Consider the following 16,900-nt stretch of genomic DNA (forward strand, 5'->3'; position numbering starts at 1 on the left):
CTTTGAAGGCCATGGTAAAGATCGTGGGATTTATTCTAAATGCAAGAGCAAACCCTTAGAGGACATAGAAAAGGGGAATGATGTAATGTTATTTATGCTTTAAAAAGATCACTGGCTGAAGTGGAAAAGGGAGACTAAGCAGGACATACTGTAATCACCCTGGAGACAGATGAGGACACAGTGGTTACAGCAGTGAGTCAACCGTGGAGGTGGAGAAAAGTAGTTGGATTCAGAATATATTATAAAGGTCGACCCAACAGGACATGTCAAAGGCTTGGATATAGAGTGTGGGACACAGATGTGTGAAGGATACACTTGGGTTTTGGTGACACAAAATAAATAATAGCCCTGTTTACTGAAATGGGGAAGACTAGAGGAGAGACAGAAGAGAGGGTTCATCACTGGTTCTGTTTTGGCCAAGGTAAGTCTGAGCTATCTATTAGACATCCAACTACTACTGTCAAGTCAACAGTTGCATGTGTGAGTGTGGAGCTGTAGGAAGAAGTCAGAGCTGGAAATGTAGATCTTAAACGTATGAACGCCTTGGCACTAGATGAGCTCTAAGGAAAATATGTTTAGAGGACTGAGGAGAGGAGAAGAGATAAAACAGAAGAGCCTTGGAATACTCCAACCTTTAGAGATGGGAAGTAGCCAAGGACACTCAGCAGAGGTAGTGAATGAAACAGAAAGAAATCTATTTGTTCAGGGAGAATATAAGAAATATTTCTAGGCTGGGCACGGTGGCTCACATTTGTAATCCCAGCACTGGAAGGCGGATCACTTGAGGTCAGGAGTTTGAAACCAGCCTGGCCAACATGGTGAAACCCCGTTTCCACTAAAATTACAAAAATTAGCCGAGCCTGGTGGCATGCACCTGTAATCCCAGCTACTCGGGAGGCTGAGGCAGGAGAATCGCTTGAACCTGGAAGGTGGAGGTTGCAGTAAGCCAAGATTGTGCCACTGCATTCCAGGCTGGGCAACAGAGCCAGACTCCATATCAAAAAAATAAAAATAAATTTAAAAAATAAGAAAAAGAAATATTTCTAGAAGAAGAGTGTGATCAATGGTCTCAAACATCGATGAGAAGCAGAGTAAGATGAGACACCATCAGAAAGGACTACTGAAGGTCATTGGTGATACTGACAAGAGTGGTTTCAGTGGAGAAAAGACAAAAGCGTGATGGTGGTTCAGGGTAGAATGGGAAGACAGGAAACAGAAAGCAGACACAGACACTTCCTTCCAGGGTTCTGCTATACAAAGGCAGCAGAAAAACAGGGAGAATTGCTGAAGACAAATGGTAGTCAAGAGATGGTTTGTTTGTGGGGGGTGTGTGTGTGTGTATTTTACTATAGAGACAGTATAGCACATTTGGTAAAACTAAAAAAGTTTCACAAAACCCAGCACTGGCAAGAATGTGAGCAAAAATCATTATCATATATTGCTGGTGGAAACAAAATCAGTACATACTTTTTGGAGGCAGTCTGCTATTTCTATCAAAAATCATTTATGCAACAAATACTTATTGAATGCTTATCATATGCTAAGACTATCCTAGGAGGTGGGAATTGAGCAATTAAAAATGTATACATAAAAATAAGTAACAGACAAAAAATGTATACCATCTATTCAAGTAGGAGAGATGGACAATATAAAAGATAAATAAAACTAGTAAAACTAACAATGTCCACGCCATTCTCCAGATATGGCCAATTCTTTCTCTTCTATGCTACCTCTACACCTGGGACATGCGTTAACCACAGCACTCAATACTCTCTTATGTAACTTATCTGGTGACACAACTGTGACCTCTTTGAAGGCAACAATGACATCATATTTAGCTTTACAAAATTTTAGTGCCTAGCAGAAAGTAGCTTTTTCAAAAATGTTTCTTAAAATGAAAGGAATACAATAGAATGCAATTCCCAGAAGTACCTTAAGGACTAGTGTTTAATGAGAACTGCCATCTCATCTGAATTTAGTATATTCTAGCTATATTGTTTATTCCTTCACTCACTTATTCATTCATATGTATAATTTTAAAAATCAACAAAAAATACAGTAAGTGCCTACTATATGCCAGGCACTACGCTAGACTAGGCTACTATGTCTGCGAATCCTGCCCCATGTTCCTGCTTAGCCAGGGCTAGACACTGGACCTACGACTATAGAATACAACAAAATCTAATGACAGTGCTACATTAATGACATTTTAGAAATGAGAATTTTATGTGCATTTTCATTCATGCAAAGAAAGGTTAACGCTAACCATTAATAAAATTAGGTAGTAATACAGAGGAAGGCACCTTAAGTACAGCTTTTAATAAATCAAATAGTACCTCCCAGAATCTGCTCACCTTCTCTATGCCAAGTACTCTAAAATCTAAAAGGTGCAAACTCAAGTTTCTCTAGCTCGTGGATATCAGGTTATGAATCTGCTTTTCCAGTTTTTTCTTGCTGACCTCCTTTAAAAAGTGGGAGAGGGACTACTGGCAATGACTCAGCGGCAGAAGAGTCCAGCTGTGTGAAAACTTTTTTGGTTTATTTGAATTCTCACTTGGTTCAAGGGTAAGAACTGATACACCACTGGAAAGCAGTCAAGGCAAAGTAAACATTCAAATAACTTGTTAACAGGAGACATTTTCCTGAGAGAATGAGGACAAGAAGGATTGTTTCTTCCTTTTGCCAAATCTTTCAGCTATTTATTTATTAAAAAGCAGTGAAACAAATTTCAGAGTCAACTTTAACCCTAGTGCATGACCTACTCAGTGACTTTATAGTTGTCCTTGAAAGTTTCACAGCTCATTACAGCTACCTAAATATTATCACACAGGAATCTTCTTTATTAAGTCTATCTTTCTATTGGGTTACTCTCTACATGCTCTCAGTTGATTTTGGAAGTTGGAAAGAAACTATGGCCAGAAAAGGCATTTACTAAACACGTGTTGGCTTGGTTTACATGTACCCAAGGCAAGCCTGCTCAGTTTGTTAAAGAGCTGTGATAATGACAACAAGGATTTGGATTCTGCTGTTTTATGGAGTTGGGTAGCTCGACGTTAGAGTCAACAGCCAGTAACAGCACCCCAGGCCCAACCTCACAAATAAACATTACTGACCACACAAAGTTTAGATACGCAGAAATCACAGTATATCCATTAGTACTACTGGAAAATCTTTCCATGGTACGTCATTTTCAAAAGTACTATCTTTATCAAAAAAGAAACCCTTAATATTAGTGTTATGGTTATTTAACTAGTAAGTTATTAGAAAACCAAATATATAATTTATTCATATGTGTGTGTATATATACATGCAAATGCGTGTGTGTGTACTTAAGTTCCCCTACATTGCTCTGGCAAATAAACACAATTTTGTTTGACAAAGTTTACCATAACTAAACAGGTTTCTGCCATCTTCTTATTCACAAGTCAGCGGCCTTAATGTATAAGTCATTTTTCTCACCTACAGAAATTGACCTTGGCAAGGGAGACAATAACCCTAATTTCCTCTACATAGTTGTTATCCCATCCTCCTTATCTTTTCTTTCAATCTGGAAATAATGACCAGCAGAGAAAACAATCCATGATAAGGACAACCATCCTACTCTACACCACACATAACATGGGCACATTACTTGCCAAACGTGCTTAACCTCTGTTCTAGTGAACATAACATTCAAATCTCCTCACGTAAAAATTAAAAACAGAATTCTGATTTAAATCATGTCAGATAGAATAGAATTCTGACTTAAATCACACTGCCTTTTTTTTTTTTTTTTTTTTACTTTAGGGTTACTTTTATTTTGAATTTTTTTAAAGCACTCTATGTTGTCAACATAATGCCTGGTGATATTTTAAACAAAATATTCAAGTTTTCTTCGCATATTTGATATGTCGGTTTTATAAGAATTGCTAAATTTCTATGAATACTCATCTGAAAAAAGTACACATTCAATATAGAATGTGCAGAAAATACATAAATGTATAAAAAGGAAAGTAAACACGACAATCTTGCCACATATAGATAGCATGTCAACATTCTGATGCACTTCCTTCTCATCTTTTTCATATATGTGGTGTACGGTATTTACATAATTGTGATAATACATGTTAGGGTTTTAAATGCTTTAATTTATTATTTAGTGATCATTTTTCCTTATTAAAATTCCTTTTTTTTTTTTTTTGAGATGGAATCTTGCTGTCACCCAGGCTGGAGTGCAGTGGCGTGATCTTGGCTCACTGCAGCCTCCGCCTCCCAGGTTTAAGCGACTCTCTGCCTCAGCCTCCCAAGTAGCTGGGATTACAGGCACGTGCCAACATGCCTGGTTAATTTTTGTATTTTTAGTAGAGATCGGGTTTTGCCATGTTGGCCAGGTTGGTCTCGAACTCCTGGCCTCAAGTAATCTGCCTGCCTCAGCCTCCCAAAGTGCTAGGATTATAGGCATGAGCCACTGCTCCTGGCCCTTATTAAAATTCTTCATAAATAAAACTTTTAACAGCTGCGGAGAATTTATTTATTTATTTATTATGTCTTGTATTTTAGTCTACTTAACCATTCTCTTTTGGATAGTTAGGCTACATTTTTATATATGTGTATATGTATGTGTGTGTGTGTATATATATATATATGTTACTTTTTTGCTATTCTAGATAACACTCTATGAATATTTTGTCCATAAATCTTAAACCACTCTTCTAATTATGCCCTTAGGACATTTTTAGGAGTAGAATTATTGGATCAGGGAGTACAAACATTTTCAAGACTCTTAATACATATTGTCAAGTCGTGTTCCAAAAAGAGGCCCCCAATAGCCAACCCCATCCCTCACAACCAAAATTGGCACATGAAGGTAACTCCCCATCACTGACATATGGTTTAGATCCTCACAGTGTGGTAAGCAAAGTGTGGATACGAATCTTGACTTTGAGTAATGAACTAAAATACTTGCTAAGGCATAAAGCAACTTTCACTCTCTATTAGGGATTTTTTTAAACAATATTCTAAAGTTACATAAAAGTAACTGGAAAAAGAATGTAAGGCATGGGCATTGCAGGCCATATTCATCAAACCTTGTCAATCCTTGAACTTCCAATGACAAAAAACAATGTGGACACAAAATCTCTGCTTTTTACCCATAATCTATTATATAGTAGAATAAGGAGTTACTGTTGTTACACTGTGTGGTTTTAACTCATTACACGTATTTCTCAAAATAAATTTGTATGCAAAAACTGCTGCCACTCTAAGGGAATATTTGCTGACATTCAAAACAGTAAATTGCCATTCATTTCAAAACCGTATTCTCCCTTTCTTACTGCTTTTCTTGTCCATGTAACATATATATATACATGTATATATATATGTATGTATCTCTATTTCCCTAATCTACTAGAGGTAATAAAATCAGTGAAGAGGTTAGAATTTGAATTTGATTCCTTATGTGAAAAACAGAAGTGATGGGCTCATCGAACCCAGTGGTCTCAAATGGAATTAGCATGACCACGAGAAAGTTCTTCCCATCTCCTTCCCATCTTCATATAAAGCTAGTGGCCAACGTAATTCCATTCTTTTCACCGACATTCTGAGTGGGTGATTTGTCTGAGAAGATGCTTAGTGGTCCCTTTGCTCTCAGGAAAGCGCCTGAGTACAGTCTCTCCGGAAAAGATTGTAGAACATGCACACACACACACACACAAAATGCAGCTAAGTGTAGTAAAACCATTAAACCATCTACAAAGCAGGACAACTTATTGCTCAATGCTGTAAAAATCTCTGGAGGCTCCCCAGTCTCGTGTGGCACAAGTACTGCTCCCAAAGTCCAAATGTCACTAAACAACAGCTGGTGTTTCCTAAGTTATAGGGTTTTCTTTAAGCCTTTCTCCCACATCCACATAGAAGGCAATCTGTCCTATAAGCTCTACTTTATATGCCATGCCAAGCTTAGAGCATTTCTGTGGGCAGAGGGAAGCTAAAGGTATACCTCATCTTAGAATAAGAAAGGAAATACTTTCCTAACGTTTACTTAACTTATTGTTCAGGTTGTGAACTTATTGCTTTTATAACCCCTTTTCAACATGCTGCCAGAATAATCCTTTGGGAAAAGTCTTTCCTGAATTTCTAGATTTGATTACTTTGTTTTTGAAGCAACGCCTTTGCTTTCATAAGGATGATAAAGGCTGTCTTTCTGAATCATTCCTCTTCCTAGCCTCCTATTTCAAACTTTCTTGTAGTTTTCTTTCAAGCTTAGGAAATAACCGTGATTAATTTGTGAACAAAAACTTGGCTTTGAGATCAGTTATAGTTCTTCAAAATAGGAAATTATTTAAGTTAGATTCCGTTTTTTAAAAAGAATCTTATTCTGTATGAAACATGGTAATTTCCTTTTTTAAAACAATGATTCATCTCGATTTTCAAACAATCTATCTCAAAATATGCTATTGATCAACTAAGAAAAAATTATTTTCAGAACTACAAAGAAAAACAAAACATGTCTACTTAAAAATTCTTGATTAAGTACTATCAAGATTAGTGCAGTCCAATTTCAATTATGGAAGTCAAATACAGTATATACTGTTCTTTAACCCATTGGGCTACCTTGACCTTAACCACAGGCAACTTTAAATCTCCTGTCAGTTTTCTTCATTCTGAATATTTAATTTAACTAAGAAGTTAACATCATTTCCTACACAAACTTCTCAAATAACTCTGCTTTTCAAGTAAGTATTCATTCAATCAAACCATTTAATACATAGAACATCTACTTTGGGCAAGAACCTATGAGGGGTGCAAAGATATACCAAACTAAAGGAAACTGCTCAACTGAGAAAGAAGGGCATGAACATAATTATCTCCAGAATAAAGAAAAAAGTCTTAAATGCAATAAGAGAGTAAAAAGTATTGAAAGAGTTCAAAGCAGAGGAATTCATCTTTTATTCAGTAAATACTTGGTGCATCCTTACTATATACCAGGCACTGAGCTATCCTGGAAACTCAACCATGAATAAAAGAGACACAATGTCTGCCCACATGAGGCTTACAACCAGGTGAGGACACGTGACAAGTAAGGAAGCAATTAAAATACAGACTCGTCTAACATGGGAATGGCTCAGATAGCAACTTTTTGCAATAATGGCTCTTAGAAAGTTATTCCACTTTTTTAAAAACACAGCTTCGTTTTATTCAGTACAACTTTTCCGATCAGAAACTAAAGAAAAACACTCTAAAAAGTGATATTATAGCTTCAGGCAAAGCTGCACACACCAATTTATATAATACCACAGTTTTTAGACTTTACACCACGTCACGTAGAAAAAAGTGAATTGCTTGCTGTGTTTGGATGACCTCAAACATTGTGCTTTGTGTTCAGATGCCAACTGAGGGGGAGGACAGTGGGCATTCTCCTGATCTTCTGTGAGATTCCACTAATTAGTGAGATTCTACTAATCTTCTGTCTGCAGTGTGTGTGCACCATTTCCGCGAGTTGTGAAACACTCTTGTGTTGAGCTTTTGTTTTGCCATAAGGTGATTTTAAGTGCTTTTATTTTCTAAGCGCAGTTTGAATGCGAGGTAACTACGAGCCTTAAGACAACTTCCAGTGTCCAAAAATCCATTTCCTAACTCTACACCACCCGGGAAGGAATTGCTCACCATTCCTCTTGCACCAGCCTCAAGGCTTCTCTTCCTCCTTTGACAAGCAAATAAACTCAGTGCATTTTATTTAAGAACAAACTGGATCTATTTACTTTTAAAGTATCTTTTACCATCTCTACAAATGTGCTTTCACTGCTCCATTGACATGTTTTTCTGTCTGTGAAATCTGGCTATCTTGGATTGGGAGAGAACATATCATGACTCTTTCCATGAAAAGCAATAGACATGCTTTACACTAAAAGGCAGAATTTTTAGGAAATAAAGGTTTTCAGAGATTAAAGCAGTTACATGAGAAAGGGACAGGTAAGCAACAGAATAAAGCAAATACAGGTGCTCCAGGAAAAAGAGAAGGCTCACTTAACCTAGATTTGTACTTGGAGAGGTGAAGACTTCTCAGAGGAAACAACTGACTAGGTGAAATCAGATGGATACGTTTGGGGGATGGAGTAGAGGAAGGGAGGAAGAGAAGGAAGGAAGTATCTCAAGCAGAAGGAACAGTGTGTTTGTAGAATCAGAGTAAGGATGTCTGGGCTGGAAAATACAGTAAGGAGAGAAGGATAAGACACAGTGAGGGGAAAGCAACATAAATGAGCAGAAACAAGAGTGTAAAGAACAATATAAATCATATTAAAGTGTTTGGCTTTTATTCTGAGAGGAGGGGGTCAAAGGCCTTTAAGCAGGCAAGGACATGATCAGTCCCGTACCTTTGAAAAATCACTGACACTGCAATGTGGAAAACATTGAGGATAAGAGAAGTTAGAAGGCTATGGTGAGAGATACGGGGGCCTGTACTGGAGAAATATCACGGGATAAATTTGAAAGGTTTTTCAAAAATTTTTAAGACACGGTCATATTTAAAAGACGTAAGAGGCCAGGAGCGGTGCCATACACCTATAATCCCAGCACTCTGGGAGGCCAAGGTGGGTGGATCACTTGAGCACAGAAATTCCAAGACCAGCCTGGGCAACATAGGGAGATCCCATCTCTACCAAAAATACAAAAATTATCCAGGCGTGGTGGTGCACACCTGTAGTCCCAGCTACTTGGGAGGATGAGGTGGGAGGATCCCTGGAGCCCAGGAGGTTGAGGCTGCAGTGAGCTATGATCGCACCACTGTACTCCTAGCCTGGGTGACAGAGTGAGGCCCTGTGATCAACAGGACTTGGATAATGAATGAGTTGGACTGGAAAAGAATAGACCACTAGGACCTAGGACATCTTTGGAATCCATTCATCTGTCCACTGCTCTATGTCCCCACTGCTGTGACTGTAAATAAGGAATCGAGGCTGCTGTCCAGACTTCTGACTTAGACAAGTGAGTGAGTGGATGATGTGCATTTACTGAGATGGGAGCAGCAGGGTCTTCTGTGGTCTGCTGCTGCTGCTGTTTGAGGTGGTAGAGGGAATGGAGAGCGTCTGAAGGTGTGGAGATAACAAGAGGAGCTGGACGTAAGTGGGGTTCTAAGGAAGGTCGGGCAGGCAACCAGAAAGAAGCCTGAAGCTCTTAAGAGATTTGGGTCGCAGATGACACTCTGGTGGGCAACAGCAGACACACGGAACTATGGCTCAGGCTGAATCCCAAAACTACCATGCTTGAGGGGACAGGAACTCCTCATTCAAAATAAACCACACTATCAATACTACTAATGCAAAAGTTTTAAAACAAAAAAAAAGGAAAAGACAGAAATGATATTCCAAGGATGGAGTCAAACAGTCAGACTTTAAAAATGAGTTTCTTAATGTGATTTAATTTCACATTTCACACTGTTATACCTTTCCAAGGTACAACAGTGTAGGGTAATCAGACACATTCCTTCATGCTTACTAAAGGCTTTGATTAGGGACGGTCTTCATGCTGTCCACAGGGGTTCTCCCAAAATGAGAGTAACAGCTGGCACACACCTTCCATGATTCTACAGGAGGACAGGAGAGGCAAACAGAGTGCTACAAGTCTAGTCGCAACAAACATACTATCTAATAGCATGCTACTCTCTGGGGCGTATGGGGGTTCTTTTAGAAACTAAAGAATTTCTTAAAGCAGTCATGTGCAATTAACAATGATGTATCTTCTGACCTGCCGCATCGCTCCCAGTCCATAGGAGGAACATATAAATCTCATCAAAGTAAAGTTGCAGGATCTCAGACACCAAGGCCCCCTGCCAATCACTGGGAGTGCTCTCTTCCTGCCAGGATGAAGCCCCTGGGTGTGAAATGCAGCTTTCCATAGTACTCACTTTATAAGCACTTATTAATGATCGTGCAGTCATTCAGATCAACTTAAAAAAAAAAAAGTTCACACCTACAGACTTCGCAACCCTTCCCCCACTTCTCCCAAGTCTCAGTCGAGTCAGCCAAGCATACAAACGATCCTGCTGCCTGCGAAAGCATTTCCTTTCACCGTGGACTGCCAAAAGTAGAGGAAGAAAATGGAAGTGACTTGGAGTTACGGCACCAAAAAGGCCAAATGAGCAAAGAAATAATCAACTCCACATGAGCCACTTCAGCTCCAACACAATGAAAAGGGCCCAGGACGAACCCCAGGAAAGGTCACTGAGATCAAGGGTCACACGCAGAAAAAGGCAACAGTGAGGGGCTGCCAGCTGCAACAGGAATCAATGTGGTCCTAATTACACCAAAGGAGAGGTGGGAAAAGCTCAGTTAGGTTCTATTCACAATATTTGTGTGTTTAAAAAAAAGTCAAGTGTTCCTGTTCCACTCTCTTTGTAAGAGACTATTTCTTCCTGCCACTAGAGCACCGGAAGCCAAGAATTGTGAAGATAATCCTGGCATCCACAGTGGGTTGTACAGGAGCATTATAAATATTTAAAAGCATAGCTGCATACAAATGGTGAAATTCTAAAAAGCAGCGTGAGAGAGATTATTAAAAAGACAAAATACAGAAAATTTCAAGGGGATTATTTTGCAAGTCCCATGGAGTCAACACTTCCACAAATCCAGCACTTGGTAGCTTTTCAAGTTTGTCACTGGAATTGGCTTTATGGGGAAAAATAACCGTTATGGTAACCACAAAACAAATGCTAAAAGCTAAGTTTGCTAAGAACTAGCTATTGCAAAGATGCAGACACACATTTGACTAACTTCTGCTGGAGGATGAGCAGGAGGAATATGGAAACATTTGGAAAAGAGCCCCATATAGGTGTTAGGTAATATAATTAACGTAGTTGTTAACAGGTCCAGCGCTTTGCTTAGACCCTACTGACTTATGCACTGGACTAACCTAAGTATGAGAGTTTCCCTGGCAGTTACAAAAGACTCACCCTCATGGGGTTTGGCTTAGATTCCATTTCAATAACAAGGAAAAAATCCTCAAGGAGAAACTCATTTCCATGAAGTACATTATTCAAATATACACAGTCAAGCATTGAAAAGGCAGATAAGAAAAAAACAAATCTTGGAAAAGGATCTTTGCTGCAAATAAACTTGAATCAACGCTGGCTGAACACTGGGTCTCTGCCACAATGACTTTTACATTATCTTACCGTCAAGTTATGAGTTTCCTAGAGACCTAGAACATATTAATACTAGTTTCCAAGTACCTTATTCCATCTTTAAACTTGGCCACATAAAACAATGGAAGAAATCTAGATTTCTTATCAGCCCCTGCTTTGTTCAAACTGGTAATGGGAATTAGGTCAGACACAGCTTCATCAAAGCTGTCATCCTACCATGGAAGAGAGGCTGTGCATTGATAAAGGGGTTCTTCAAGCACATTCATAAGCTGACATACAAGTCAATCACAGATTACTATGCAGTTAGTACATAATTGGCACCAATTGACTGACAAGTCTAAAATTAAGTAAAAACACAAATTGGCCTATGTCAGGAAAACCTGCACCCTTGAAAACTTAAAATCAGTGCCAGGCAGTTAAAACCAAAGTAACCATCAGGATACAATGCCCTGATGAAACTAGAAAATAGAAAAACAAATCAATTAGGATCACAATATCTTTGTAAACATAACACAACATAGCATGAAGTTTTAGTCCAAGCAGAAAAGCCCGAGAAGTGGCCTTTGGCATCAGGTCCGGCCTGACTATCAAAAATAAAGCAAAGTTTGTTGGAACAACTCTGCTAGGCCACACATGCATGAAGCGGCAGTGGCCAGATTGTAACACAACACTGGCAGGATGGTCAAAGAAATAATTCACAGACACTGATACAGAAAAGGTACATACACACACATATAAATACACACATATGTATACATACTACTAAAAAAACACAGCCGCAGATAGACCCAACCTGGAACCCAGATAAAACTTATTCCAATGATGCTTCTCTGTGCAAAACATAATCCCTTATTAATTATTTTTGGTATCAATGTATAAAGCAGGCATGAATATTCTCATTATGATTACATCTGATTTTTAAACACATATAGTCTTAACTCCAACATTATGACCCAATTTATTCATTAATGACTATTTCCAAAAAATCAAGAACATCAGACACTTTCTTTAATGTACCACAAGCAATAAAGGTAATTTTAAAAGGACTCCACATTTCTTGACACAGTAACAGTAACAAGAGGTTAAATACGCAGTTTCCCAAGGTAACTGGCTTCTTTAAAGAAACAATTCTCATGTATAAGTTTTGGCATAGTTCTTAAGGCTTTTGTATTATACTATACTCATATTTCATAGTCAAACAATAACAGACCTTATGTTTACAGAATACATTTCTACCTGTATATACCCTTGTAGGCCTCACTCTTCTTTGAAGGACTTGTCATTGTTGACTTCTGTGCACAACATGAGGGTTTCTTTTGTTTTTAGTGAGTTTTCTTAAAACGTACAACTTTACTTATGTTTTTTTTTGAGACAGGGTCTCGCTCTGCTGCCCCGACTGGAGTGCAGTGGTGCGATCATGGCTCACTGCAACCTCTGCCTCCTGGGCTTAAGCGATCCTCTCACCTTAACCTCCCAAGTGGCTGGCACCACAGGCGCAAGCCATCACGCCCAGCTGATTCTTCCACTTTTTGTAGAGACAGGGTCTCACATGTTGCCCAAGCTTGTCTCAAACTCCTGGCCTCAATCGATCTGCCTGCCTCAGCCGCCCAAAGTGCTGGGATTACAGGCATGTGAGCCACCACACCCAGCCTACAACTTTATTCTTTCTATAACATCATATAACTAATTTGAGTCTGAGGATTATAAGAATGCTGGGGGATGGATCCTTAATTTTCTAAAATCTCTTCATTCAACCCATTTTCTTTCTTTCTTTTTTTTTTTTTTTTTTGGAAGATGGAGTCTCTCTCTGTTGCCCAGGCTGGAGTGCAGTGACACAATTATGGCTCACTGCAGCCTTGACCTCCCTGGGTTCAGGCGATCCTCCCACTTCAGCCTCCCGAGTAGTTGGACCACAGGTGTGCACCACCACGCTCGGCTAATTTTTGTATTTTTAGTAGAGATGGGTTTCACCATGTTGGCCAGGCTGGTCTTGAACTTCTGATCTCAAGGGATCTGCCCACCTTAGCCTCCCAAAGTGCTAGGATTACAGGCGTGACCCACTGCACCCAGCCCATTCAACCCATTTTCTAAGGACAGACTATGAGTGGGGTTGGAATCTACAACCTAACACTGCAAAGAGCAGTTTTTCATTCATTTATACAGCAAAAATATATTGAGTACCTATATTCAAAGTAGTTAGGGAACAAATATGGGTGGGGGATAAAGCAGAATAAAATAACAGAGACCCTGACCTCATTTCTTAAAACACTCAATCTCTGACATCTTCAACTCTTGTATAGCAATTCATAAGCAATTGAATTTAAAACTTTTTTGGTATAAAAAAGTTTCAAAACATGACAGGATCCCTAATTTTTTAAAACAATATATTTAAAACAAAATTATTAGTTGGTAGTCTAAATGGATGTATCTCCTTTTCCCAGAGAATGATAGGCAGAACACTTACTTAGTATGGCTTAGGTTCTGTCTGCAAAAGGAAAAAAAAACTCCACAGTTTTTTTCCAGCTTTGGAATTCTATGACAAATATTTACAACTGCTATGTGTAAATGAAAAAACACACAAACACTTAAAAGTTTATCTTACACTATAGTTTTGCCTCATCTATGGCAGGCTCCAAAAATGACTGCACTAAGAGGAAAGGGGGAAAAAACAGCAAAGATATCCAAAGTCAACAAAATTTCAGCTCTAAACATTTAAGTTCATCACTTCAGTTTGCAAGCAAAAAGACTGTTCATGTTCAGTCAAAAAAATCAAAAAGCTAAGTTAAAAAGAAAAAAAACAGTAGGAGACGTGAAGTTCAGTTTCATTCTAAGAACCTGGAGAGGCGGGCCTTTCACTTTATATTCAGGTAAAGAATTCGGAGAAATTTCCCTAGCCAACTTTACTTTGTGAACGTCAGAGCCACTGTCAAACAATCATTGAGGTATCTGTAGAATTCTGGAAAGACTGTCAGAAATATGTATACAGTAGAAGAGATAGGTCTTCTCATGAAGACTCAGTATTTATCTTAAAAAAAGAATCTCAGGCTTGACATGGTGGCTCACGCCTGCAATCCCAGCATTTAGGGGGGCCGAGGCAGGAGGATCACCTGAGGTCAGGAGTTCGAGACCAGCCTGGCCAACATGGTGAAAACGTGTCTCTACTAAAAATACAAAAATTAGCTGGGCATGGTGGCGGGCACCTGTAATCCCAGCTACTCGGGAGGCTGAGGCAGGCCAATCGCTTGAACCCAGGAGGCAGAGGTTGCAGTGAGCGGAGACTGTCCCACTGCACTCCAGCCTGGGCAACAGGAGCGAAACTCCGTCTCAAAATAAAAAAAAAAAAAAGAATCTCTGGTTATGAACAAAGAGCATTTCCAATTTGAAAACTATTTAGTTGCAAAGTGTTCCAAGAACTTACGTTTTCAGATGTTTCATAACTCCACATAAACATCTTTTTCTCTTCCTAGCTTCCCTGCCAACATAAGTAAGTACCTCAGGAGTAAAGGATCAGATGGCAAGTGTAGGTATTCCAAAACATAAGAAATGATTTTGTTGATTTAAATTACCTTCTTTGCTTGAACAGCCTCGGGGTGCAAATAAAACATACTACTAATTAAAAGAGCCAACAGTAGTACTAATAAAACATCAACAAAGCAGCTTTTATATAGACAGAGGCTTTTAGGTACTCGCCTCCTAACCTCAGTACATGGAACAATGAATGTGCCCCTAAAACGAAGAGAGCTATTTCCATTTCTGTCGGAGAAGAATAAAAAGCCAACTTAAGTCTATGGCTGGAGAGAGAGAACCCTACTTGATACTGAGGCATCACAAAAACTTGGGCATAAATCTTACAGGTGAAGAAGCATCTAGCATAAGAAACAGCACAGAAACCATTTTCCAAGACAGATAATTGTACATAGGTCATTTTACTCAATGGAAACTATAGCAATGGTTCCCAAACTTTGGGATTTTAATAAACAGAAAATTTACAAACAAAACAGCTGTATATCCTATGTAAGCTTTCCAAAATCTGCCCTAAAAACATTTTTAAAAAATTAGTCACTGCCATCTACTATTGGTATTTCATTAGAAAACAAAGTAGTAAGCAAGAAGTAATTTCAGTATAAATGCAGCTTAAGTCTTTTGGTTAGCTGCTTCTCATTTTACTCCAGACGAATATAAAACCTTCATTAAAGATCATGCTGGTTCAAAGATCAGTGTCAAAAAACAACCAATCTAGAGACTTAACGTTTTCACTGTCTTAAATCAGTAGGATTATACTACAACTGCTCACCACCACACATTTGGCTACGAAACAGGCTGAGTCATCTGTAAACGCAGGTATTCCTCAGCTCTTCATCCTCAGCGTCAGCCAATGGTCTCCCTAAAGCAGCATTATCACTCTTCTCAGCAGTGACAGGTTTCTGCCACTCAAAAAGACCCAATGTGTCCCAGAGTCCCATCCCTGTCTTCTTGATTAAGCTTCCCCTCCAAAATAAGCCGAACTCTTAGACCTTGCTGGGAAGCTGATGTCTCAGAGGCAGGACCCTTATCACAAGCAGCCCTACATTCCACTCGAAACCCCCCATTGCCCCCTTGCTCGCTCTCAGCACACTGCTCTCCAACATCATGTTTTAAAACTGTTTTCCTTCCGCACTTATGGCCTTCACTTTCATTTTAATCTGATTTCCCCTGTGTAAAAATCATAGCCAAGGAAGGGTCATGAACGGACAGAGCAGATGATCCTACCTGACTCACTATACTCGAATAAATAAATAAAGAAGTAAAAGAGCTAGACCAGCTTACTCACAGGTCACATACATGCAAAAAAGGTCTTTGGGAACAGAGGGCCGGGGGGTATATGGGATATCCCTGTACCTTCCACTCAGTTTTGCCGTGAATCTAAAATTGCTCTAAAAAATAACTTTTTAAAAAATTTCTAGAGGAACTAGATTAACCACTAGTTTGTCAGTTCCATGAGAAACGGGACCTTGTCTATTTTGCTCATCACTGTACAGACACCACCTGGGAAATACCTTGCACAAAATGAGTGCTTAGTAAATTGTGATAAATGAAAGAACTTACACTGTGAGAAACTCAGCAATGTTTTCTGGGAATTATGAAGTTACTTAACAACCACAATGACTTATGTTTTACTACAACAATTTTTAAAAAGTGATTATAGGATATATAATTAAAAATAGGTACTAAAGGCCGGGCGCGGTGGCTCACGCCTGTAATCCCAGCACTTTGGGAGGCCGAGGTGGGCGGATCACAAGGTCAGGAGATCGAGACCATCCTGGCTAACACGGTGAAACCCCGTCTCTACTAAAAATACAAAAAATTAGCCGGGCCTGGTGGCCGGCGCCTGTAGTCCCAGCTACTCGGGAGGCTGAGGCAGGAGAATGGCGTGAACCCGGGAGGCGGAGCTGGCAGTGAGCCGAGATGGTGCCACTGCACTCCAGCTTGGGCAACAGAGAAAGACTCCGTCTCAAAAAAAAAAAAAAAAAAAAAAAGGTACTAAAGTCAAGGCGACTAACCAAGAGCATGGTGCAGCGCTACAGTAAAAACATGGGCAGGCTGGGCACAGTGGCTCACGCCTGTAATCCCAGCACTTCAGGAGGCCGAGGCGGGCGGATCACAAGGTCAGGAGTTCCAGACCAGCCTGACCAACATGGTGAAAACCCGTCTCCACTAAAAACACAAAAATTAGCCGGGCGTGGTGGTGCACGCCTGTAATCCCAGCTACTCAGGAGGCTGAGGCAGGAGAATCACTTGAACCTG

General features: G+C 39.5%; 1 protein-coding gene across 7 annotated transcripts in view; it reads right to left on the bottom strand.

The window, feature by feature from the left end:
• CDON (cell adhesion associated, oncogene regulated) overlaps positions 1–16,900 on the bottom strand; it is a 105,221-nt gene that overhangs the window by 66,387 nt on the left and 21,934 nt on the right. The gene's annotated exons all lie outside the window — the stretch shown is intronic.

The sequence above is a fragment of the Pan paniscus genome, chromosome 9, assembly GCF_029289425.2.
Source record: "Pan paniscus chromosome 9, NHGRI_mPanPan1-v2.0_pri, whole genome shotgun sequence".
Taxonomy (NCBI): domain Eukaryota; kingdom Metazoa; phylum Chordata; class Mammalia; order Primates; family Hominidae; genus Pan; species Pan paniscus.